The 27,875-nt window shown below is 46.0% G+C and overlaps 1 long non-coding RNA gene across 1 annotated transcript; it reads right to left on the bottom strand.

The window, feature by feature from the left end:
• Positions 1 to 655: 655 nt before the first annotated feature.
• On the bottom strand, positions 656 to 27,490 carry LOC146019478 (uncharacterized). The gene is made up of 3 exons (XR_014450564.1): positions 27,434 to 27,490; positions 5,461 to 5,720; positions 656 to 861 (listed from the first exon to the last, which is right to left on the bottom strand). It is a non-coding gene; the product is annotated as an uncharacterized LOC146019478 (long non-coding RNA).
• Between the last annotated feature and the right edge of the window lie 385 nt (positions 27,491 to 27,875).

The raw sequence follows: 27,875 nt of genomic DNA, 5'->3' as shown, positions 1-27,875 counted from the left end.
ATGCTATTTGTGCCGGCCACAATAGGGCGACCTGGGGGGTTGGAACAGTCTTTGTGGATCTTGGGTAAAAGATATAGCACCGGTACAGAATATTCATCACTCACCAGAAACTCAGCTGTTTCGTTAGTAAGGGTGCCAGACACCACATAACCTTCCACCATCTTTTTAAGATCTGCAAGTATTCTCAATGAGGGATCAGATCTAAGTTTTTTATAAGTGATACCGTCATTAAGCTGCCGCAATGCTTCGGTCATGTACATAGATTTATTTAAAACCACCACCGCTCCACCTTTATCGGCGGGTTTTATGATGATATTAGTGTTGTTCTTTAAAGTATCAACCGCCTCTCTTTCTATGCTGGACAAATTATGTTTAAGGGATGGAAGGTTATCTTTAAGTACGTTAAGCTCATTATTGACCATTTTTTGGAAGGATTCAATAAAGCAACCCTTCATATATTGTGGGTTGAAGGTAGATGATTTTTTGAAAGGGTTGATCACCTGTTCGGTGGTGTCTATAATATCAGGTTCCTTAGCTGCAAAAAATTTTTTTAAAGTAATTTTTCGAATGAATTTGTTTACATCCAGATACAGATCGAAAAAATTAATAGCATTACTGGGAGCATATTTTAATCCCTTTTGTAAAACGTGGGTTTCACCCTCAGTCAATGTATGGTCACTGAGGTTATAGATCTTCGTAACACTATCCTCTGGATTGGCGTTGACTAATGGGAGATGTTTTAAGGTTTTTTTCTTTTTTCTACTTCTTTTCCGGGAACCCCCTCTCTTGCCCCTCCTCGTCTTTTTTGTGGGGAGCAAAGGTGCTGGTACTAGTTGGTTCTCCATGATTGGCGGCTCCTGTCTAAAAAATTAGATCTGTTAGGTGGATTCTCTAGAGAATTAAACCTGTTATGTGAAGAAAAGCGATCCACCCAATTTGGGCGTTCCTCCCTAGTATCATCTCTAGTACTATTAGGTTGTTGTTCGGGGAAGACTGTATCGTTTTTTCTATTTTCCCAAGTTCTAAATGAATTTCTAACCGGTACCCTCTTCCAAGATTTGGGATTAGGTGCCCTTGGATTACGTTGTGGTAATGGAGTTTTGGGTTGATTTAGGTTGGATCTAAGAACTTCACTATACAGTGGTTTGGGTCTCATGGGTGATTGGAAATATGGTTGTTTCCGTTTGAATGTTTTCCTTGGGCCAGAGCTGACGGCGACCGGTCGATGATGCGCCCCTGGTGGCCCTGGACCGGGTCTCACAGGTGGTGCACTCTCAATCTCCCCATCTGCCGCAGCTCTGTCACGTTGGAACTTTTTTTGTTTCCTCCTCATGAGATCTTTCTCATTCTTTTGGAGTTTTAATTTAATTTTATTCTCCATTTCTTTATACTCGGTTTGGTTTTTAAAAGGCTCAATTAAGGACTCCAATTTTGCAATATTTAGCTCAATCTCCCCCATTTCGGATTTTCTCTCCTGAATGATAAGTTCCATCAATGAGATGGAGCACGTATTAAGGATTTGTTCCCATCTTTGGGTAAATTTCTCAGAGGGATTGCTAAAGGAGGCTTTTTTAAAAATTTGTAATCCCTTAGGGATCAATTTCACTGATAAATACTTTTCGAGCGTGGTTACCTCCCACCAGAGCCGGCTCTCTTTCAGCAAAGTTTTTTCTAATTTAGACATCACATTATCTAAAGTGTCATCCAAGATCTCTATATCTCCAATTTTTTCCAGTGAAAATACAGTGTCAATATGTTGGTGACGATTAGTACGGTGGACAAACATGGTAGCAGCCTAGAACAATATTTCAAAAAGTGTGGGTAATCAGAAAAATAAAAAAGGTAGAAAAGTCCCAAGGCGCTAAAAAGTCCCTGCAGCCTCAATTCCCAAGGGAGGACCACTCGACAATCCTCGGTACAAGAGATTCCAGAAAAACAACAAGGAACTGAAGGCGCTTGACTGGTATGTCCAGGTGTGTAGATTAATTTCTCAGTGGTGGGAAACAAAACATAAACAAAAAATGTGTATCAGTGACACAATCAAAAAATAAATAAATGATAGAGTTATCATGGGTCCCAGAGACAAATAGCGTACCGGAACTCACAGTGCAGTGCTGTGCTTAACACATATAACGGTATCTTTTTACGGGTACACCGCTGGTGAACAACTGAAGTGCAGATAGCAGATGGTGAGTAAGTACTCCAATGTGCGTACCGTACTTACTGGTGAAAATATATGGTGAAACAAATAAAGGTTTCTTTTGACACTCAATATAACACAGGCATATGTGGGTGGATGGCAATGGTCTCAATGCTGCATACCGTACTCACTCCGTGTGTAGGTAGGATCCACTTATAAAGGTATCTTTAGGAGGATGATCCCCTTAAAATGATCCACTTTCCAATGTCCCCGTATTATGTACCGGAAACAAAGAGGAGGACCAGTCTCAGTATAAAATCCAATTTATTAAAACAATGGTGGTATGGCCTGCAGACCAATAACACTGATGAATAAAACAAAATGAACTCACTTATCTTCCCGACATGTTTCGGCGGTCCCAGCCGCCTTTCTCAAGGATAGAAAGTGAGTGAGACTGACAGAGTTTAAATAGCACTATGGAGGATCCATTTCCGGTTCACCCTAATTAGGGTGAAACGGACTATTGGCCTGAAAGAATCCCTAATTCGGGATTAATATTCGATAGCCCCAATAGCGTACACCTATTATGTGTTAGAATGATCCAAAAAGCATAGCGTGCCGTCCGTGGATGTACTAATTACCTTACTGTACGGTAACAGGCTTCCGGGACGTGGAACGCGGAAGTAAGACCTGGTAACTGATCCCGAGGCGTGGAACGCACGCCCGGACGGCACGCTATGCTTTTTGGATCATTCTAACACATAATAGGTGTACGCTATTGGGGCTATCGAATATTAATCCCGAATTAGGGATTCTTTCAGGCCAATAGTCCGTTTCACCCTAATTAGGGTGAACCGGAAATGGATCCTCCATAGTGCTATTTAAACTCTGTCAGTCTCACTCACTTTCTATCCTTGAGAAAGGCGGCTGGGACCGCCGAAACATGTCGGGAAGATAAGTGAGTTCATTTTGTTTTATTCATCAGTGTTATTGGTCTGCAGGCCATACCACCATTGTTTTAATAAATTGGATTTTATACTGAGACTGGTCCTCCTCTTTGTTTCCGGTACATAATACGGGGACATTGGAAAGTGGATCATTTTAAGGGGATCATCCTCCTAAAGATACCTTTATAAGTGGATCCTACCTACACACGGAGTGAGTACGGTATGCAGCATTGAGACCATTGCCATCCACCCACATATGCCTGTGTTATATTGAGTGTCAAAAGAAACCTTTATTTGTTTCACCATATATTTTCACCAGTAAGTACGGTACGCACATTGGAGTACTTACTCACCATCTGCTATCTGCACTTCAGTTGTTCACCAGCGGTGTACCCGTAAAAAGATACCGTTATATGTGTTAAGCACAGCACTGCACTGTGAGTTCCGGTACGCTATTTGTCTCTGGGACCCATGATAACTCTATCATTTATTTATTTTTTGATAGTGTCACTGAGCCTCCCTACCTCCTCCTGTGTCTCCCCACTGCTCCCTTGAGCACCTACACTACTGCTAACTGTTACACTACTGGCCACAGGCACCCCGCTGCTAACTGACACACTACTGCTAACTGGCACACTACTGCCCACCGGCACCCCACCGCTAACTGGCACACTACTGCCAACTGGCGTGCTCGCATTCTGTGGAACCCACGCCGCCGCCGGGGACAGCCCCGCCCCCTGCCGCAAACCAGCCAACCAATCTGCAAAACCACTCAATAAATCAGTAAAACCTCTGCTCATCTCCCCCTGGAGGGCTGACCCCCCCCCCTGACTCTGCGCTAAGGTATTAACAGACATAGAGACAGACTCACCAGGCTGCCTGGGGGCTGTGGACCCAGCAGCTGCAGTTCCAGCGTCCCGACGAGCCACGACATCAGTGGAAGGACCAGGTACCTCTCCATCACCCACTGTAGGTGGCATCCCGCTTCCCCTGGCATCACGACCATCAGGGACAGCGCCAGCTGGCGTGACATCACCGGAGGCGGAGCCCGCTGGACGCTGCTCGTTCCGGACACCAGTCCTGCTCCCATCTGCACGCTCTTCTGCCCCCCTGGCACGGCCCACCGCGCGCCGGGCAGCAGCATGTTCCGCATGCCCCACCGCTCCAGGTCCCGTACCCCGCACCGCCGGATCTTCTTGCACGGGGGGTGGATCCCCCCCGCGCGGAGAGTTCCGCCTCCTGGCCGGATTCCTCCCAGACCGGGTCCTGCGGGCGGAAGGTGCCCGTCCCGCAGCCCGGCCTGGAGGGTCCCTGACGGGGCTCCGTGAACGGCACTGAACCCTGGGGGACACAGATGGGCTGAAGCGCTCCGGAGGCCGGGACCTCCGAGGCCGTGCGCCCGCTGGAGCAGCCTCTTGCGCCGCTGCTCCCAGTCCCCCCAGCAGACCGGACATCTGCTGCTGCAGCCATTCCGCCCCTCTGGTGCCCGCTGCTTCCCTAAGCGCAGCCAGCGCAGCGGATACCTCCAAGTCAGCAGCGCCTGGGGAAGCCATGGAAGCTGCAAGCTGCTGTAAAAACTCCCAGTGTCCCCTTTTCCCGCCTGAATCCTGCTTATAAACCCCTCCAACACCCTGTTAAACCCCTCCCACTATGACCCTTTCTTTTGAAACCCCCTCTATAACTTCCCCACTAATCAGCTCCCTACAAACCCTGTCAGGGAAGGCCTACCTCTAGGCTTTGCCTCAAGTCCGGCCCCTACATACCTGCCACTGTTACCTGCTTGCCAGTGTGGATTGTATGCTTTGGCAGGTGGTTAATTTAGTCCACCGCTGACGAATTAGTTGGTACGCACTATGTACAACGAAGTGCTTTTAAAATTAATTTAAAATAAAAACAAAAGATACTGCACTATTGGGCGCCCTTTTCTTCCGTTTTTTGTAGATTTTTTTGTAACAAACAAGACGGTTTAAATACCCAAAATAAAGTGCATTCTCACGGTGCCTCAGCAAGAATCAGGCTGCCCGGCGTCTACTCGTGCTTCCGGTGACTCCGGAATGAGGAGTATGCACTTTATTTTGGGTATTTAAACCGTCTTGTTTGTTATACACTTGTTGCACTGTATCCTTGAGAACGGGGGGAATACGCCCCGAAACGTTGGAATAAAATTTGTTTGCACACATCAAGTCGTGGAGTGCCGCTGCCTGTTTGAGATTGTACCTTATATATATATATATATAAAACAATATACAGCGGGTGGCACTCCAGGTAATAAAGACAGCAAACGCAATCAAGGTTCCAACGTTTCAAATGTTATTTCAACATTTTTCATCAGGGTGTAACAAACAAAGTAATAGGATGGTATTTATACGTTACCGAATCAGTGAAGGATGACCCCCATCTGCAGAAACTTCCGGCGCACGGCAGGGGACGGAGCGCACGTACGTCTGACGCGTTGGACATCATGCGTCAGCACGCTGGGGTCAGTGGAAGCTTTCGGGCTGACACGTGATCCAGCTTGCTGTGATCAGTGCAGTCTTCCGGCTTCCTCGTCGCCTAGCAACGTCCTCGCTCTGTGTACAGTCACTGCTTTTCTGCATTCTGCCTTGGTTGCGTGTCACGTGGGGGAGGCCGGCCTGTGCGGAACAGGAAGTCGAGGAGGATCATGTAGGCATCACATAATTTTTTATCAAAACAAAAGCCCCAGCCACTTTAGACTAATACATAAATACCCCCCACCATCTCCCTCCATACGTGCTTCTGCCCCAGCTACCTCCCTCTTTCTCACATATATCTCAGTCATCTCGGAATGAATTACACCATACTTGCCGACTTTTGAGCTGCCCTCTCCGGGAGAGGGCAGCCGGCTCTGTTAGGCAGGGGGGCGGGGCTATATCCGGAGTGGAAAAGAGCCGGTTCGGGGGCGTGGCCACACAGATGCTGCCCTGTGGGGGGCAGGCCTACAGCTTCGTGTCATTTTAGCCCCGCCGCCCGCCGTGCAATGCCGATATTTCAGGCATTGCCCTGCGGGGGGCAGGGCTAAAATGCTGCGATCTCGGCATTTTACCCGCGGACCCCCCCGCTGAGGGACACATCGCGGGAGCTGGGGGGGGGGGTATGCGGGAGGATTGCCACCCTTTCCGGGGGGACGGGAGGGGGACCAGATTTCAGGGACCCTCCCGGCCATTCCGGGAGGGTAGGCAACCCTGAATTACACACACCTGCACCCATTACACACCCATACCCCAGCCCTGCACCCATCACCCTCCATCACACACCCATACCCCAGCCCTGCACCCATCACCCTCCATCCCACACCCATACCCCAGCCCTGCACCCAGCACCCTCCCTCACACACCCGTACCTCAGCCCTGCACCCAGCACCCTCCCTCACACACCCGTATCTCAGCCCTGCACCCAGCACCTTCTCTCACACACCAATACCTGCACCCATCACCTCTCCCTCACACACCCATACCCCAGCGCTGCACCCAGCACCCTCCATCACACACCCATACCCCAACCCTGCACCCAGCACCCTCCATCACACACCCATACCCCATCCCTGCACCCAGGACCCTCCCTCCCCTATACCTGCACCTAGAACCCCCCTCACACACTGATACCTGCACCCAGCATCCTCCCAGCAACCAAAAAGAAAACCAGAATACAGTAAATATAACATTAAGTAGATAGGGTTTATAATATGCGATTCTTAGGTTCAGTTATGTGGTAAAGGGCAGGATTTGCTTCTGTTTGTACACACACACACCACTAGTTTTTCCCATAAATAATTAATCATAAAAAATTTTGAATTGGTCCTGGACCACCAACCCGGGGCACCCCTCTAAGTGTCCTGAGGCACCCCTGGGAGCCACGGCACACAGTTTGGGAACCACTGCCTTACACTGACAGATAATGCAGCTTGAGACCACAACCACGAGACTGAATGTATAACCGTCCTGAAAAACTTTACCTACAGCAAGGATGAGTCCAAAGGCATCCGCAGGGCACTGTTCTATCCTGTTATAAACCATGCTGCACTGCAGGTGGTAGATGTAACAGGTGCAGAGAGATTAGATTTAAGTGAGTTATTTTGTTTCCGTGCAGGGTAAATACTGGCTGCTTTATTTTTACTGCAATTTAGATATCCATATCCACATCCCACCCAAATTTAATTCTCTCTCTGCATCGGTAACATCTGCCCCACCTGCAGTGCAGCATGGTTTTGTACATTTTAAGAACAAATTTACCTTGTCTGAATTTGAATTAGACCCTGTATCAGATCCGTGGTCTTGCTTGCTTCATGATAGATCTAATAGCTGCTTCACAAAGGTTAACCCCTTCCCGACATTTGACGTACATTTACGTCATGGTCGGGATGTACTTCCCGACACATGGCATAAATGTACGTCATGACTTTAAACTGTCACTGCGTCTCGAGACGCAGTGACAGAGGGACGATGTCTGCTGTCCCTGACAGCAGACATGTCCCTGCATGCCCAGGGGGGGCTGCGATGCCGCCCCCCCGTCGGCGATCGCTGTGATTGGCTGTTCAGTGTGAACAGCCATTCACAGCGTTTTCCTGTGTTACCAGCGAATCAGACGCTCGGTAACACAGGTGTCAATCACCGCCGGGCGTCAGGGGGCATGAGGGGGTCATCGGTGACGACGACACCTCACCCCACCTGCCCCCAAGGCTGTGATTGGTCCGTGGGACCCACGGACCAATCACAGCCAAGGCGCGACATTTAAACTAACGGTGACTGCGCTGCAGACGCCATTCCGGTCTGGAATTGCGTGCAGAGCGGTCACCGTGCCTATCTGCCGTGATACTGACCTGATCCTTGCAAATACTTACCTGATCCTTGAAAATACCTGACCTGATCACCTGATCACTGCTTGTAGCGTGCTGGATGCTTCCTGGATCTGACTTCTTGTGACTTCCTGCTGCTGCTGCAGTGTGATAGAGAGATAGAGAGAGATAGAGAGAGAGATAGAGAGAGATAGAGAGATAGTGACAGAGAGTGCTATATTTTGTGTCTGCTACCCCCCCTTTTTGGGGATGCAGGTTTTTTTTTTATATATATAACTGTCAGTGCTGCTGCTGCAGTGTCATAGAGTGATAGATAGTGATAGATAGTGAGAGATAGAGAGATAGTGATAGAGAGTGCTATATTTTGTGTCTGCTACCCCCCCCTTTTTGGGGCTGCAGGGTTTTTTTTTATATATATAACTGTCAGTGCTGCTGCTGCAGTGTCATAGAGTGATAGATAGTGATAGATAGTGAGAGATAGAGAGATAGAGAGATAGTGATAGAGAGTGCTATATTTTGTGTCTGCTACCCCCCCTTTTTGGGGCTGCAGGGTTTTTTTTATATATATAACTGTCAGTGCTGCTGCTGCAGTGTCATAGAGTGATAGATAGTGATAGATAGTGAGAGATAGAGAGATAGAGAGATAGTGATAGAGAGTGCTATATTTTGTGTCTGCTACCCCCCCTTTTTGGGGCTGCAGGGTTTTTTTTTATATATATAACTGTCAGTGCTGCTGCTGCAGTGTCATAGAGTGATAGATAGTGAGAGATAGAGAGATAGATAGAGAGAGATAGATAGAGAGAGATAGTGACAGAGAGTGATAGAGAGTGCTATATTTTGTGTCTGCTACCCCCCCCTTTGTGCTGATCAGTATATCTGTGCTGATCAGCAACTTTTTGGGGGTGCAGGGTTTTTTTTTTATATATATACCTGCCAGTTGCACTGTCAGTTGCACCAAAGGTTGTGCACCTGCTGCCCCTCACTGGTAATCAGTGTCGCATCACTGATCACCTTTTTTTTTTTTTTTTGAGGGTGCTGTGGGGTCTTTTTTTAATTTTTTTTTATTAAATTTTTTTGATCAAATTCCTGTTGCCTTTGAGCGCTGTTCAGTGACGGACGTTACTGACCAACATCTGTGCTCAATTTTTGGCGCAGGACCTTTTTTTTTTTTAACCCCTTCAATTTTTTTTTTTTTTAACCCCTTCAATTTTTTTTTTTGTATAAAGTATTTTTTTTTTTCTGCACTACATACACACTACACACTACATACCCCCCGGGTTGAAATAAAGTTTGTACCCCCCCTACACTATACACGTGTTGAAACATTTCACTACCAGTAACACAAAAATAAAAATGGCATCCCAAATGTCATCCCAAATGTCATCCCAGTCATCCAGAAGAATGTATTCAGCGGAGGAGGCATATGCCATGCTTGCCTCTGACTCTGACACAGCCAGTGAGGCAAGCGGGGAATTTGAAGGATTCATCTTAAGCTCCTCTTCCTCCTCTAGTGATGAGGGACCCCCTCAAAGACGCCCCCGTAGAGCAGCTGAGACCCCCCCCCCCAATAATTGATCTCGTATGGACCCCACCACCAGACAATTTTGAGCCCCAGGTTCCTGAGTTTTTGGCCATCCCAGGAATCCAATTTGATTCAACAGGTTTTAGAGAAATTGACTTTTTCAAATTATTTTTCTCTGATGATTTTATAAATTTAATGGTGGACCAAACTAATTTATATGCCCAGCAGTTTATTGCTCAAAACCCCACGTCATCATTTGCTAGGTGGACCCCTGTAGATGCAGTAGAGATGATGACGTTTTGGGGTCTGGTGTTTCATATGGGCATAGTAAAAAAGCCAGAAATTAGGCAATATTGGAGTACAGATGTTCTGTACAGCACCCCACTTTACCGTATGGCCATGACCCGGAATCGTTTTGAGTTAATCCTTAAATTTTTGCATTACAACGATAATGCACAGTGCCCACCCAGAGATAATCCCACCTTTGACCGGCTATTCAAAGTCAGGCCGGTCATTGATCACTTCAGTGCCAAATTTGAAGAGATGTACATCCCAGATAAATTCATTTGCATAGACGAGTCCCTTATACATTTTAAAGGAAGGGTTAAATTCCGCCAGTACCTTCCCAGTAAGAGGGCAAGGTATGGCATAAAAATGTATAAGCTGTGTGAAAGCACCTCAGGGTACACCCACAGGTTTAGGGTATATGAAGGGAAGGATTCAAGAATTGAACCGCCAGAATGCCCCCCCTCCCTCGTAGGTGTTAGTGGAAAAATTGTCTGGGATTTAGTGCACCCCTTCCTGGATAAAGGTTATCACCTCTTTGTGGATAACTTTTACACCAGCATCCCCCTGTTTAAGGCACTTGGTTCAAGAGGTACAGCAGCTTGCGGTACTGTGCGCAAGAACCAAAGAGGCCTCCCAAAAACGCACATTGCCCAAGTAATGAGAAGGGGTGAAAGCAGGGGAATATGCACCGAAAATATGTTGTTGGTCAAATATAAGGACAAGAGGGATGTCCTTATACTGACAACAATTCACGGAGACAGTACCACCTCCGTCCCTGTACGAGGTACCAGTACCCACACCTCAAAACCTAATTGTATCCTGGATTACAATAGGTACATGAGTGGATTTTTCAGATCAGGTACTGAAGCCGTACAGTGCCCTGCGGAAAACAAAAATCTGGTACAAGAAGCTGGCCGTGTATATCATCCAGATGGCACTGTATAACGCTTACGTGCTATTCCGTTCTACCAGCCAGAGGGGGACATTTATGCACTTTCAAGAGGAAGTCATAAAGGGCCTAATATTTGGAAACCAGCAGGCAGAGGGCCCCAGTACTTCTAGTACTGGCCCCCGTATTGTACCAGGGCAGCATTTTCCTGATGAAATCCCCTCCACTGGAAAAAAGGGCAGGACACAAAAAAGGTGCAAAGTTTGCTATAAAAAGGGAATAAGAAAGCAAACTATTTTCCAGTGTGACACTTGCCCCGACAAACCCGGCCTATGTATAAAGGAGTGTTTTAAAATATACCACACATCTATGGATTTTTAGGTTCATCATTTCACCGTGCTTCGGGGGTCTTGCTAATGCCACATAGCACCCACCATTCATTCCACCAGAATCTGAGCCGCAAAATCCAAAAATCACTCCTTCCCTTCTGAGTCCTGCCATGCACCCAACTGGTATTTTTTGGTCACATGTGAGGCATTGCCGTACTCGGGAGAAATTGGGGCACAGATTTTGGGGTGCTTTTTCTCCTTCATAACTTATGAAAATGAAAAATTTTGAGCCAGAACTGCATTTTTGTGTAAAAAAATGTAATTTTTCATTTTCACTGCCCAGTTGTATCAAAATTGGTGAAACCCCTGGGGGTTTGAAATGTACACTATACCCCTAGATGAATTCCCTGAGGGGTGTAGTTTGCAAAATGGGGTCACTTGTGGGGGGGTTCCACTGTATTGGTGCTTCGGGGGTCTTGCTAATGCGACATAGCACCCACCAAAATTCCACCAGAATCTGAGCTGCAAAATCCAAATATCACTCCTTCCCTTCTGAGTCCTGCCATTTTTTGGTCACACATGAAGCATTGCCGTACTCGGGAGAAATTGGGGCAAAGATTTTGGGGTGCTTTTTCTCCTTCATACCTTATGAAAATGAAAAATTTTGAGCCAGAACTGCATTTTTGTGTAAAAAAATGTAATTTTTCATTTTCACTGCCCAGTTGTATCAAAATTGGTGAAACCCCTGGGGGTTTGAAATGTACACTATACCCCTAGATGAATTCCCTGAGGGGTGTAGTGTGCAAAATGGGGTCACTTGTGGGGGGCTTCCACTGTATTGGTGCTTCGGGGGTCTTGCTAATGCGACATAGCACCCACCAAAATTCCACCAGAATCTGAGCTGCAAAATCCAAATATCACTCCTTCCCTTCTGAGTCCTGCCATTTTTTGGTCACACATGAAGCATTGCCATACTCGGGAGAAATTGGGGCACAGATTTTGGGGTGCTTTTTCTCCTTCATACCTTCTGAAAATGAAAAATTTTGAGCCAGAACTGCATTTTTGTGTAAAAAATTTAATTTTTCATTTTCACTGCCCAGTTGTACCACAATTGGTGAAACCCCTGGGGGTTTGAAATGTACATTATACCCCTAGATGAATTCCCAGAGGGGTGTAGTTTGCAAAATGGGGTCACTTGTGTTGGGCTTCCACTGTATTGGTGCTTCGGGGGTCTTGCTAATGCGACATAGCACCCACCAACATTCCACCAGAATCTGAGCTGCAAAATCCAAAAATCACTCCTTCCCTTCTGAGTCCTGCCATGCACCCAACTGGTATTTTTTGGTCACATGTGAGGCATTGCCGTACTCGGGAGAAATTGGGGCACAGATTTTGGGGTGCTTTTTCTCCTTCATTCCTTGTTAAAATGACAAATTTGGAGCCAGAACTGCATTTTTGTGTAAAAAAATGTAATTTTTCATTTTCACTGCCCAGTTGTATCAAAATTGGTGAAACCCCTGGGGGTTTGAAATGTACACTATACCCCTAGATGAATTCCCTAAGGGGTGTAGTTTGCAAAATGGGGTCACTTGTGGGGGGGTTCCACTGTATTGGTGCTTTGGGGTCTTGCTAATGCGACATAGCACCCACCAACATTCCACCACCAAAAATCACTCCTTCCCTTCTGAGTCCTGCCATGCACCCAACTGGTATTTTTTGGTCACATATGAGGCATTGCCATACTCGGGAGAAATTGGGGCACAGATTTTGGGGTGCTTTTTCTCCTTCATACCTTATGAAAATGAAAAATTTGGAGCCAGAACTGCATTTTTGTGTAAAAAAATGTAATTTTTCATTTTCACTGCCCAGTTGTATCAAAATTGGTGAAACCCCTGGGGGTTTGAAATGTACACTATACCCCTAGATGAATTCCCTGAGGGGTGTAGTTTGCAAAATGGGGTCACTTGTGGGGGGGTTCCACTGTATTGGTGCTTTGGGGGTCTTGTTAATGCGACATAGCACCCACCAAAATTCCACCAGAATCTGTGCTGCAAAATCCAAATATCACTCCTTCCCTTCTGAGTCCTGCCATGCACCCAACTGGTATTTTTTGGTCACATGTGAGACATTGCCATACTCGGGAGAAATTGGGGCACAGATTTTGGGGTGCTTTGTCTCCTTCATTCCTTGTGAAAATGAAAAATTTTGAGCCAGAACTGCATTTTTGTGTAAAAAATGTAATTTTTCAGTTGCACAGCCCAGTTGTATCAAAATTGGTGAAACCCCTGGGGGTTTGAAATGTACACTATACCCCTAGATGAATTCCCTGATGGGTGTAGTTTGCAAAATGGGGTCACTTGTGGGGGGGTTCCACTGTATTGGTGCTTCGGGGGTCTTGCTAATGCGACATAGCACCCACCAACATTCCACCAGAATCTGAGCTGCAAAATCCAAAAATCACTCCTTCCCTTCTGAGTCCTGCCATGCACCCAACTGGTATTTTTTGGTCACATGTGAGGCATTGCCGTACTCGGGAGAAATTGGGGCACAGATTTTGGGGTGCTTTTTCTCCTTCATTCCTTGTTAAAATGACAAATTTGGAGCCAGAACTGCATTTTTGTATAAAAAAATGTAATTTTTCATTTTCACTGCCCAGTTGTATCAAAATTGGTGAAACCCCTGGGGGTTTGAAATGTACACTATACCCCTAGATGAATTCCCTGAGGGGTGTAGTTTGCAAAATGGGGTCACTTGTGGGGGGGTTCCACTGTATTGGTGCTTTGGGGGTCTTGCTAATGCGACATAGCACCCACCAACATTCCACCACCAAAAATCACTCCTTCCCTTCTGAGTCCTGCCATGCACCCAACTGGTATTTTTTGGTCACATATGAGGCATTGCCATACTCGGGAGAAATTGGGGCACGGATTTTGGGGTGCTTTTTCTCCTTCATACCTTATGAAAATGACAAATTTGGAGCCAGAACTGCATTTTTGTGTAAAAAAATGTAATTTTTCATTTTCACTGCCCAGTTGTATCAAAATTGGTGAAACCCCTGGGGGTTTGAAATGTACACTATACCCCTAGATGAATTCCCTGAGGGGTGTAGTTTGCAAAATGGGGTCACTTGTGGGGGGGTTCCACTGTATTGGTGCTTTGGGGGTCTTGTTAATGCGACATAGCACCCACCAAAATTCCACCAGAATCTGTGCTGCAAAATCCAAATATCACTCCTTCCCTTCTGAGTCCTGCCATGCACCCAACTGGTATTTTTTGGTCACATGTGAGGCATTGCCATACTCGGGAGAAATTGAAGCACAGATTTTGGGGTGCTTTGTCTCCTTCATTCCTTGTGAAAATGAAAAATTTTGAGCCAGAACTGCATTTTTGTGTAAAAAATGTAATTTTTCATTTGCACAGCCCAGTTGTATCAAAATTGGTGAAACCCCTGGGGGTTTGAAATGTACACTATACCCCTAGATGAATTCCCTGAGGGGTGTAGTTTGCAAAATGGGGTCACTTGTGGGGGGGTTCCACTGTATTGGTGCTTCGGGGGTCTTGCTAATGCGACATAGCACCCACCAACATTCCACCAGAATCTGAGCTGCAAAATCCAAAAATCACTCCTTCCCTTCTGAGTCCTGCCATGCACCCAACTGGTATTTTTTGGTCACATGTGAGGCATTGCCGTACTCGGGAGAAATTGGGGCACAGATTTTGGGGTGCTTTGTCTCCTTCATTCCTTGTGAAAATGAAAAATTTTGAGCCAGAACTGCATTTTTGTGTAAAAAAAATAATTTTTCATTTTCACTGCCCAGTTGTACCACAATTGGTGAAACCCCTGGGTGTTTGAAATGTACACTATACCCCTAGATGAATTCCCTGAGGGGTGTAGTTTGCAAAATGGGGTCACTTGTGGGGGGGTTCCTAACTTTTAGCATCTTATGGTGCCTAGAAACCTACATGGTGCCTAAAAAATAATCTCATAAAAAGGAGGCTCCAAAATCAAGTAGGTGCTCCTTCTATTATGAAGCCTGTGGTTTGGTCAACGTGCACACTAGGGCCACATATAGGATATTTATGAAAACAAAAGAATTGGGGGAATCAATTTTTAGTCACATTTCTCTAGTAAAATGTACTGTGTTCCTTAGAAAAATGTATTAAAATTGCAAATCTGCAAAAAAAATGAAATTTTGAAATTTCACCTACACTTTGTTTTAATTCCTGTGAAACACCTAAAGGGTTAACAAACTTCCAAAATGCTGTTTTGAATACTGTGAGGGGTGCAGTTTTTGAAATGGCATCATTTATGGGGGTGTCTCACATACAAGTCCCTCAAAGTCACATCAGAACTGAACTGGTCCCTAAAAAAATCAGTGTTTGAAATTTTCTTGAAAATTTGAAAATTTGCTATTCATATTGTAAGCCTCCTAGTGTCCAAAAAAATTAAAAGGAAGTTGAAATAATGATGGCAACATAAAGTAGACATATGGTCTATGTTAGTTATTAACTATTTTGAGTGGTATGATTATTTGTCTCACAAGCAGAAAATTTAACATTTTGCAAATTGCTAAATTTTCCATTTTTTTCCGACATTTTGGTATTTTTCACAAAAAAACACAGACTGTATCGACGAAAATTTACCACTAACTTGAAGTACAATGTGTCACGAAAAAACAATCTCAAAATCACTGGGATAAGTAAAAGCAAAAAAAAGTTATCCCCACTTAAGTGATACATGTCAGATTTGAAAAAAAGGGCTCTGTCAGGAAGGCAAAAACATGCTGTGTCAGGAAGGGGTTAAGGTGCCATTTGATACTTTGGGACTTTTAAATCCACACCTACTCTGCTACATAAGATCTACTTTTGGGGGCAACGTCTCCCCTTCATTATGTTCTCCAAAGCCCTTCTAGAAGCCGCTGTCTGGGAACGACTGCAGTGCTATTGTACTATCAGGCGGCTCAGTGACTCTGGTGTATTCTCTATCCCCAGGATTACAAGTAGAGTTCATAAACCGCATCTTTGAGTTCTTGCGTGGCAAAAGGCAGATGCAGCTGGACAACGACGAATACGCTCTCCTCATAGCGATAAACATCTTCTCCGCTGACCGACCAAAGGTGCAGAACCACCAGCTCGTGGAGAACCTCCAGCTGCCGTATGTGGAAGCTCTGCACTCCTACATCCGTATTAAGAGGTCTCAGGTACTTTAGACAGCCACCCCAAAAGTGTAGATAAACTTCATAGCGATCATGGTACGGCAAGTTTTCAACATCTGTCTCCAGCAAGTAAGGGTACTTGGCGGTAGATGGCTGAAGTTGCATACACCTGTCAGTGTGACTTTCCTTCACACAGATGTAGATTTGGGGAAGTTCTTGTAATGTCACAAGTTACTTTTTAGAGCGATTCCGATTTGATGAGAGTGATCGATTTACTAATGTGGGGGCATTACTTCCTCCTGTCCTACAGGGGGCAGCATTGCTTTAAAAGTATGCTTGCAGAGGGACTGCAGTAGTTGGCAAACATAAGAAATCTCAGAGTTCTAATAAACTTTTGAGCTTGCAGCCGTTTTAATGATAAATTGCATTTAAATCTCAACATACCACATATTTTAGGGGGGAATGGATTAAGACTTGCATGAACCCTCTACCATCCACAACGGCATGGTGGGAGACTATAATAGTGTGCAAAGCACTGCGCTTGGCACACTATTATAGTGCACCGTACCCAGAGCATGGTGAGCTCAGTAGTACACTTAGGCGGTTTCCTTGTCGACATTCGGGACAAAAAAACTTGAAAACTCATTTTGACCATTTGACTGAGTATCTTCCCATTGTTGACTTGATACTATTTCAGGTGTCAACCTAACCACTTTCGACCTTCAGTGGTGGACCCAAGGTATATTGACTTTCATTGAGTCAACCCTATGACCCATCCCCATATAACCTTGGTATAACTATAAGACAGGTGGGGCTCATCCGTGTCATATAATGGTTATTCCTAGACTCGCTCTCTCTCTCCCGCAGGATCACCTGATGTTCCCTTGCATGTTAACGAAGCTGGTCAGCCTACGGACACTTAGCAGCGTGCACTAGGCACAGGTGTTTACCCTCCGCCTTCAGGACAAGAAACTGCCATCATTATTGTCTGATATCTGGGATGTGGATGACATTGAAAATGTGGACTTGAGACCTATCTAGCTCCATGATGTGCTCAAGGATGATGTAGGCACACAGATCAGTTTTCTGGCATCGGAGATACTCTCTAGGGGGGGAGATAGGCCTGATCTACAGCAGAACCTGAAGAAGGCTTCTTTCCTTAGATGTCCAAACTCAGACGGAAGATCTGGTGGAGACTTGTCAACCGCTTTATAGTGACTCATCCATCGCTAGCAGCCACCGGTGGAAAGGGAGGTCTCCTTTTTCTGAGGCTTTAACAATACAGTTTTAAGGCACTGGTTGACTTTCAATGAACTTCAGTTTGATGGAGGAAAGTCATAGCTTGTAAGCAGGGTTGTTTTACTCCCAGGTGCTCACTTTTATAAAGTAAAGCCTAATGCTAGGCTTTAGAATAACTCTTCAGTCCTGAGAATATGGCGGTGATTTCAGCGCAAGTCATGTGGTAGATGTAATGGGGGAAATTTACTAAGATGTGTATTCTACTTCACATGTGATGTTGCTATGGGCAACCAATCAGATCCTGTCTACAATCTTCTAGAGGGTGCTAAATAAATAAGAAGTAGCTTCTGATTGGTTGCTCATAGCAACATCACATGTGAAGTAGAATACACATCTTAGTAAATTTCCACCAATATGTACAGAGATGCTTTAGGTGTAGCTGTGTGAGACAGTGACTAGGCCACGCCTCACTAACCCTGCTGACGTGTAAGTAAAATAGTATTTTCTAATACAGAAAAGTACAAAAAAAAAACTAATAAAAACCATGCAGCTGGAATTTCCATGGTGAGAGGGGCTTCGACAAATAGTGCTGTGTGTTAAATACTAGGGGCGGGATGTATTAAAATACATCGCCGCCCATCCACCGTGATGTCAGCCGCATATGTACTAACATATGCGGCTGGCATCGCGGTGCGGTAACAGAGACCCCCCCCGCGATACCTGTACTGTGGTGTGCAGGGGGTCTACGTCTCCTCCATGCCACCTCCTGCTGCCTTCACGCTGGGGACAGCTAAGCAGGCTGTCCCCGGTGCCTCCTCCTCCCCCCTGATGCCGCAATGACATCCGGCTGCGTTGCTAGGGGGAGGAAGGGCTTATCTTCCGGGGTCCAGGAGGGCCTGCAAGAAGGTAAGCCCAAGGGAGGGGGAGATGGGGGGTCGTGAGGCGGCAGGGTTGTGGCGAGCGGCGAAAAGAAGCCCATAGGGTGGCAAAATCGGTGCAGCTGGGTAATAGTACATAGGAAAATGCAGTAAAACAGGGGTTTTACCGCATTTTCCCCTTAGTACATCCCGCCCTAGGGGAGAGGTATTTGTCCTCTGATATTTGGCAGAGATTATACAGTCATGTAATTGCCCGTGCATTCCAAATGGTAGCTATGATCTTTATAAATGGAAGATTAAGCTTTAATCTGCTTGTTCAGTTTCTTTTTTGGGGAGGATCAGGGTAATGTTAATCCCAACCTGTAATACGTAGATGGATACATTGGATTAGTTCCTATTTGTCTCACACATCTTTTTTTTTTGGTGTAAAAAATCCTGGCAAAAATATGTTGCCAGGGTGGGTGGTCCAGGGAAATGTTCTACGGTTTAAAAAGAACCTATACTTTGATCACTAAATTGTGGGACTGTGAATGGTCCATACATTTCTAAAAGGGTTCTGCGAGGCTGCCACTCTCACCAACCCCAGAATGTGAAGCCGTGTACTATTATTAGACAGAGGGCCAGATACACTAAGCATGAAAAGTTATAAAATGAAGAGTGATAAACTGACAGCCAATCAGCTCCTTACTGCCATGTTATAGGCTGGGTTTGAAACATGACAGGAGCTGATTGGTTGGGTGGTTTATCACCCTCCATGTTATCACTATTGTAGGCTTAGTACATCTCACCAGACTGTTGATGGTGGTATTGGGTACGTTATCCCACGCCCTGGGCCACGGGTGCTGCCCAGCCCCCCATTTCCAGGGAATAGATGCTACAGGCATACACAGGGCATCTAGTACACTGCTGGTGTGTGTCAGGCTAATCTATATATTATATATTTTAGGGTTTTATTAATAATTATTTGTATGGCACCACATAAGTGTAAAACAGAGAAACAGAGCATGAGTAGTGTTAATAACGATTAAATATGACCAGAGAGACAATAAGTGAAAAGCGCTGGTTACGTAATAAGTCCGCAACCAACGTACCCTTTATACCTAACTACGTGCGAACAAAGCGTAGCGCAGCGTAGCGTACCTTTTATTGTATTATGTACACCAAGAACCAATACCTTAATCAGAGATTCCTTCGCAGTACTTTGTCTCTAATCTGCAAATATACCTTATCGGACTGTGTCCGCAATATACCTTATCGCTATTATGCGAATAAACAGACACGACCACTGTATAGAAATAAGGAGATAAGAACTCCGTAAAAAGGTTGTATTTAAGTCCCTAATGGACAAAAGGGGGTTACAGAAATAAGAATAAACAGGTATAACAAGTAATACAATATACTAACAATGAATACTAAACAGACTCTGCTAAGGGGAAAGAAAACAGATACAAGACACAATCAGCCAACCAATACAATAAGGATAAATACCGTTAATGCAACCGTTACCGTTCTCATCAAATATGCGAAGTGTAGTCCGGTCAGAGCTCGCTATCGTTCAGGAATGAACTATAGCCCGGTGGACAGTCAGGGAAAGGTAGATGTGCCGAAGAGACTTTGGCTGCTCTGGGTCGCCTATCTTATAGGGTCAGAAAGGGGAGGTCAAAGGCCGTTCTCATTGGTCAGGGGTCGAATGTCAGGTCAGCTGTGATTGGGGGGTAAGCTGATACACCTGGTTTGGCTAGGTCCAGGGGAGTGAACTTTAAGAGTCCTTTGTTCGGTGGTTTCGGCGTCAGCAGTGATAAGAACTGGTTTCATCTAGATTCCTTTGTTACATTCTTTCAACAGAAACTGTCCCTGGAATATGGATTATGTCCATAACTATCGAGCCGTGTATATTGCGAAATATTCGCAATGACCGGAATACTTCGCACAATGAACGGAACGGAACGATACTAAACATGATACAGACAGATGTGTGCAGGGCTAACTAAGCTATGTGTGGCGTTCTAAACCTTTAACTATATTTCCTTTAGTGTAAGTGTGTTATTATGAATTTATGTGTGATAGTATGGCTACTCTTCTGGTCCACTTTGTCACACATACTCGGGTATGGAAACTTTATTTGCGCAACTCTGCGAACCAAAATGGCGGCCATACTATCCTAAAATGGCGTGTGTGCAACTAGACTTTCACAGTAGAATACACAACCACATACCATGGTGTAGTACAAAGTATAAAGCATGGGGTAGGGGACTGACAGAGTTGTACAAAATGACAAACATAACAATGCAAAGGTTTCTGGATGGCTGATAGCCAATGTCTTGGTCGGCACCAACTCAAATAAGCTGAACCAAATAAATGGAGGCATTCTGATCAGAATCTCATGGCATACAGAATAATTTGGCATAGGAAATGAAAAACCGACAGACGCAAACATTTTGTGACTAACATGGAGGGTGGCAATTAGGGCCCCAGATGCATCTGGTGCAGAGCAGCTGTTAATGCCACATCATCCATATAATCGGTTAGGCTTAGAACGTGGGCCCCTGTGCTGTGAAGGGCAGATTATAGAGGACCCTGGCTGCCTTAAGAACATGAGCTGTAGAAACCGGGGTAATATACATCAGTGACAGAAGGGACCAGAACCAACTCTGACCAGTTTGCGTGCGTCACAGGTGCTTGCTCAGCCAAGAAGGGGGCGTGGCCGCGTGACAATGGGTCATTGGAGACCCTGGGGGGTGTGTCATTGTCTCCAGTCATCAAATCTTTGTGTCTCCATGGATGTATTTATGATCCCAGCGGTCGGGAATCCCGGCTGATGGAATCCTGATGGCTATGGGTCATACGGTCGACTGTATGAAGGTCGACATACTTTAGGTCGACAGGGCGTAGGTTGACACATGAAATAGGTAGACATGGCTAGGGTCAAAAGGTCGACCGTCAAAATGTCGACATGAGTTTTTTACGCTTTTTGTCCCAAATTTCAACGTAAGTCGACATAGACACCGCATCAGTGTACCGCGTCCCCTCGCATGGCTCACTGCACTCGGCACAGTATTATATAATTTACCTCCACGCCCTGGTGGATGGTAGGGTATGAAATACCGCCTGTTTTTGAAAAATAAAAAAGTTGAAAATGTCGACCTTTTGACTGTAAACCTTCTAATTGTCAACCTAATGCTTGTGTTGATCTTCCGACCTTGTCAACCTTAGCCATGTCGACCTTCATAGTGTCAACCTAGCGACCGTATCCCATCCTGACCGCTGCCAGAACTCTGACATGGACTAATATGCTGATGCTTGGATCCTGACAGCCGGCATCCCCAATGTAGGCTGCTGTAGTATGAGAGGGAAAGGGCACTTACAGAGCCCCATATTGGGTGCCGGTGTACAGTATGTATCCCAAATCTCCAGCCATCAAATCTGTCAGAAAAAGGTCAGTAAGGTGGCGCAGTCCCACTGTGATTATAGGGCGCAGATCTTGGTGACAGTAAGCTGCGGGATCCCTACTCTTTAGCGCAGCCGCCGGCCCTGCCCACTAGGATACACCAGCTACAGCCAGCACTAGAGATGGGAGGCGGCCAGGGACGTGCAGTCAGGGGAGGCAGGGGAGGCAGTGCCTCCCCTGTCATTAGTGATAAACATAATAAAATAATACAAAGAATATACTTATGACACACATTATGTGTCATAAGTATCTACTTTATATTAATCTATTATTTTTGCCACCATCATTTGTTGCTTTGCTATTTCGGAGACACCGAGAGCAGTGCCTCCGGCTGTTAATGTTCAGGTCAATGGAACAAGGGGCGGGCAGGGGGCAGGGCCAAGCACCAGGCTGCAAATTCCCATTAAATAAAGCTCTACAAGCGGAACCTATAGCGGTGCCTCGGTGACAGGGACATGCTTTCAAAGCACGCCCCTGGCAGAGAGGAAGCTGCCATTGGTCAGCGCAGCAGAAGCACCCCCCCCCCCCTTCCCCACCCGGCGGCTGCGCGGACACTCACACCTCCCCCAGCATGGGCATGATGAAACCTACACACATCACCCCACCCTCCTTTCCCACCCGGCGGGTATACACGGACCTCCGCATCCCCCCCCCCACCCCCCCACCAGTGGATGCACGGATATCCACACCTCCCCCGGCATGCGTATGATGAAAACTGTGCGGAGTGAAAATCTGCACACCTCTATGTGGGGTGGAGGACTGTACTCCCCTTTCCCACCCTGCGACTGCCCGGACCTCCACAAACACCCCCCCCCCCTTCCTTCTCCACCATGCGGCTGCACGGACACCTCTTCTGTGTGTACCAAGCCGAGGCTGCTGTCAGCTGCACGCGGGGGACATGCATCCAGCCAGAGGACCCAGGAGCTGTGCCCGGAGCCTGAGGGCCAACACGAGATCTAAGTGACAACTCCAAGGCAGGGACTGGGACTGGGCATATGTAAAATGCATTATATGCATAAGGGTAATTAATAATGTGGGGCAAATGTAAGAAGCATTATGTGGGACATTATGTGTAAAATGGCATTTAACAATTTGGGGTATATGTAAAGGAATTATGTGTATATGTGAATTTAATAATGGGGGGCATTATGTGTCATTTGCATAAGGGCATTAATAATGTGGAGCATATGTGTATGGGGCATTATGTGTCATGTGCATAAGGGCATTAATAATGTGGGGCATATGTGTATGGGGCATTATGTGTCATGTGCATAAGGGCATTAATAATGTGGGGCATATGTGTATGGGGCATTATGTGTCATGTGCATAAGGGCATTAATAATGTGGGGCATATGTGTATGGGGCATTATGTGTCATGTGTATAAGGGTAATAATAATGTGGGGCATATGTGTATGGGGCATTATGTGTCATGTGTATAAGGGTAATAATAATGTGGGGCATATGTGTACAGGGCAATTTTGTGTACAGGCTATTAAAAATGTGGGGCATACATTAGGTTTAACAGGCATTGGGCGGGATGGACTAAAGGGAAAATGCGGTAAAACGGGGGTTTTACCGCATTTTCCTATGTACCATTACCCGTCCGCCCCGTTTTCGCCAGAAGCCTGTGGGCTTCTATCACCGCCCGCCGTCCTCGTGCCCCCCCCCCCCTCCCATCCACCTTTGATCTCCTCCTCCCCCAGCAGGTGTCACAGTCGGCAGGACATCTGGCTGCAGGGGGGAGGAGGAGACGCAGGGGGACACTGGCAGCCGCCGGGATGTGACGGAGACCCCCGCAGACCACATCACAGGTATCGCGGGGTCTCCGTCACCGCAACCCGATGCTAGCCACATATGTTAGTACATATGCGGCAGCATCGCGGCGGCTGTCAAGCGAAGGGTGGCGATGTATATTAATACATCCCGCCCATTATGTGTATAAGGGCATAAATAATGTGGGGCATATCTGTAAGGTGCATTATGTGAGAAAGAGCATTAATAATGTGTAGCAAACAGTTTGTGTATGGGGGAATTATTTGTATTAGGGGATTAATAAAGTGTGACATAATGTGAAAAAATGCATTAATAAGGTGTGCCATATGTGTAAGGGCTTTATTGTGTGGCAATATGTGTATAAGGACATTACTAGTGTGAGGCATTCTGTGTATAAGGTGTATTACTGTTACGTACTGCGTATAAGGGTACCACTGTGGAGGTTGAGCGCAGTGGCATTACTACCACAGGTGCAGGGGATTCAGCTGCTATGGCACCATTGATGTTTGTAGGACCCGCCACTCCCCTGCACCAAGTCATGCTGCTGCCAGTGCCTCACCAACCACTGATCTCACCGCACGTCACTGGAGGCGGCATACTCTCCTCTGATTGTCCGGACACCGCTGAGCAGAGCAAATGGAGCGCAATGTAGTTAATATTAAAGGTTTAGAATGGGTCCTCTGGGTAGCAGACAGGACTCCTAGTTACGGTCCTGCCAACATGCACTCTTTGGACACCAGCAGTGTGTACCTGGTCACCACCGTTATCCTATACGCCATTTGGTGCTGATAGCAAATTATTATTATTCTTCCACAGGTGTGGTACAGAATGAGGCATAATACGGGATGTACATGTGGATGAGGGTGGAGCAGAAGAGAGAACAATGGGGAGAACACCAAAGGAAATTTATGTCCTGGGCTCAACAAGGTCAACCTCAGATCTGAATTAGGCCCAATGCCCCGGAAGTAGCAGTAACCTTAAGTGTGAGTCTGACTGACCCTTACGCAGGGCTGTGAGGCGAAATCCGGGGGGATATTGCCCCTAAATTCTGCTGAAGGACCAGAGTACGAGCCTTACACCCCTATATGTGGGGGAACCGGCTGTCTCCTCCCCATGTGCACAGGGCCGTCTTAACATCAGTGTGGGTCCCTGGGCAAAGTAATGCACTGGGGCCCTTACCCATTTTCCCCTCCTAGGGGTGGGGGGGGGTGCTATCAGCAGCAGCTTTGATTTCCCACGGGTGGCAGGGGGTGCTCTATCTTCCATTCAACATGTAGGACCTGGAGCAGTAACTTCTGCTAATTACTCCTTTACTGCACAGGTGGTGGGAGGGTGAACACTAACATGTGAAAGGGGGCACTGAGCTGAATGAAGGGTCCCTTGTAAATGACTTCCAGGGAGGTAGGGGGTGTTTTATACGCAGGGGAGGGTTGGATAATGGAGTGGGCTTAATATTCATCATTTTCCGGTGGAAGGGCAGCTTGTTTGACTGCAGATATCACCATTATCTGGAAATAGATTTCTTAGCCTTCAATAGTATAAAAACCTAGAGTCCCAACTTTCAGGAGGTGCTGGGAACTTGGTGATCAGAGATCAGGAGCCAGAGCAATCCATTGACAAAAATATAAAACTGTACACCAGACGTTTGGAGCTGGAGCAGGGACCGGCTGCTGGAAGGCTGATATCTCTGGTTCTGGGCATGATAGAGACAAGCCATTAGTGTCGACAGAAAGGGGAGAGTCCCAGCTTTTGGAATATACTCTCAGAAAAAACTCTATGCCAGAGGGAACCTGAGAAATATGACTGGGAATTGCAATTAACAGGCTGGATGTGGACTGCTGCTTTGAAGTTGGATATCTCCAGTTCCCCTTGGCCGATTTTCAAAATTCTAGTATCCCTGGAAAAAGGGGATCCTCAGCTATCAGCATAGGGCCCTTATACACCTGGGGCCCCTGGCAAGTGCCCATTAAGCCCATACGAATAGACGGCCCTGCATGTGCTGTGTGTGACATATTAGGGTGCAGTCTATGTAAATGATCTGACTCAGCATCCAAGTATTATGCTATGCTCACTCCCGGGTGGAGTTACCCCTACATGAGTGAAGGGAACCACCCTGGAATGAGTATAACTTATATGTGGCTGAAATAGGGAGTAGAGTCAGGTCAGGAACATACAGCACGCTAATATATGTTATGCTCACTCCCGGGTGGAGTCACCCCTACCTGTGAGCCACCCTGGGGTGAGTATAACTTGTATGTGGCTGAATCGTTCACAGATATATCGCGTTGGAGCATCGTGCTGTCTGTACGGGCGATCCGCCAACCGCCCATACAGTCGTGGCAGCTATCAGTGATTGACAGCTCATGCTCCCGCCTATTTGGGATGTCAGTCCTGACGGATAACACAGCCTGTATGGAGAACACACATTGCCTGATCCGTCTGTAGATGTACCTACCAGCGTGTACCCAGCTTAAGCCTGAGGCTTCTACTAATCTGCGACTGACTATGGCTGGCAGTTGTCAGCGCCGATACAATATTTATCTATATAATGTATATATGGGTGTGTGTGTGTATCTATTACATATATTTATGAACTCATCTATATTTACAAATATTTATATATTCAAATATTATATATCCAGTATATAGTTAGTAGGGGTGTATATTTTCTTTTTATGTGTTGATTAGCCATTTATACACACGTAGTATTACTAACAGTCCTTAGACTGAGACCCCGTATGTGGCGCAGAGACGGCTTGTGAGGCCTTCCGCTGCACCGCCATGAGGATCAGGTTTTGCATATCGTTTGGTCTGCCAATGTCACTGGAGAGTGTGTGTGGGGGGAGGGGGGCACAGCCAACTGCTGGGGGGTGGGGGGACACAGCAGCAGCACAGCAAATACTGATGGGCCTATTTTGATGAGGGGCCTGGAGCTGCAGCTCCATCCGCCCCATTGTTAATCTGGCCCTGCCCTTACTGTAAAACATGGCTTTACATGTGTGAGAAACCCTCTAGTGTTATTGTAAGCAGTAAGTGTTCTCCCAACAAATAAAAATAACTAACTAAAAAACACCACCTTGCACTGTACATATTCTGAAAACATTTAGAAATACCTGAATACGCTAATACTGTACCTCTCATTAGTGCATTTTAACACCAATATGTGCAAATTTCAGATAAAATAAATTATACGCAAATAACTCCAGTATCAGTTGGAGCCTATGTATTACTATGCTGCAGATTTGGGATGAAGAAGATGTCAGGGGAAGCTGTGATAGCAATGGGACAGAGATGAGATTTTACCATGAGACATACCAGCCAACTGCCACTATTGCTGCCACACAGTCCACATCTGTGGCCCCAGAAGTTTGAAGAAATATTGTGTAAATTATACAATACATTCATGGGAGTACTTATTCTCAATAGCTGGTTTTCTCTATGCCAGTAACAAATATGGCTGCCGGAGTGCAGTGCTGAGAGCTGATTGGCCACTTTGAATCCTTGGGACAGGTATAAAACCCATGCAGACTGGGTCCTCAGTGGCATTTGATGAGTTGAAGTGGTTGATGCAGTTGATGCGGATGTGCTAAACTCTTGCCTCTGGAAGAGCGAACTAGACTGTTTCGGCATCTAGTGTTATACTTCCGGCTTTGGATCGTGATATACAGCGCACAATAAAATCTGTGCTTTCCCTGGATTTTTTTATTTTGTATTTTCCATTTTAGCATCTAACATCTGGAGATGAGCAGAAGAGAGCTGAGACGGCTCCTCCAGGACCAGAGAAGATGGAGGAGCCGTCATGAAGATCCTGGTAAGTGAGATGTTAGGGGCAGTGATTCTATAGTAAGGGGGCAATTTGTCAGAGCCTGGAGAGAGATGAAGTACCAAACTATCAGCTTCTAACTGCCATCCAAAATGACAGTAACTGGCTGGTGCTTTATCTCTACCCACTGTACCTTTATTCATTTATTTATTTACAGTTTCTTATATAGCGCATACATATTACGCACCTTTCTACAAGCTGTGATAAATCTCCCCCTATGTCCTCTCACCCTGTGTGGCATGCGGGCGGCAGTTGGAGTCAGCTGCACATTAGTATATGTCCTACCTTATACTCTGGGGGAGATTTATGGCAGCTTGGAGAGAGATAAGATGGGGAGAGGTAAAGGAGACCATTTATCAGCGAGTTTTTGAGATTTAAAACCCAATGTGTATGATAAGTGTTGCTCCATCCAATCAGCTCCTGTCATGTGTCTGAAAAATGGGTCTGATCACCATTTATCATACACATTGGGTTTTAAATAGCTAAAACTCATGATAGATGCACCCCCAAAGTGATGTATGTACTAAAACTTGGAGAGAGATATAGTGGACAGAGAATGAGCCAAGTATCCCTCTCCCAACTGCCATTTATCAAATACATCATGTGACTTGGCAGCTAGGAGCTGTTAA

This window comes from Crinia signifera, chromosome 7, assembly GCF_055691185.1.
Source record: "Crinia signifera chromosome 7, ASM5569118v1, whole genome shotgun sequence".
Lineage (NCBI taxonomy): Eukaryota > Metazoa > Chordata > Amphibia > Anura > Myobatrachidae > Crinia > Crinia signifera.
The sequence above is the reverse complement of the archived record's forward strand: the minus strand, read 5'-3'. Positions and strand labels throughout refer to the sequence as shown.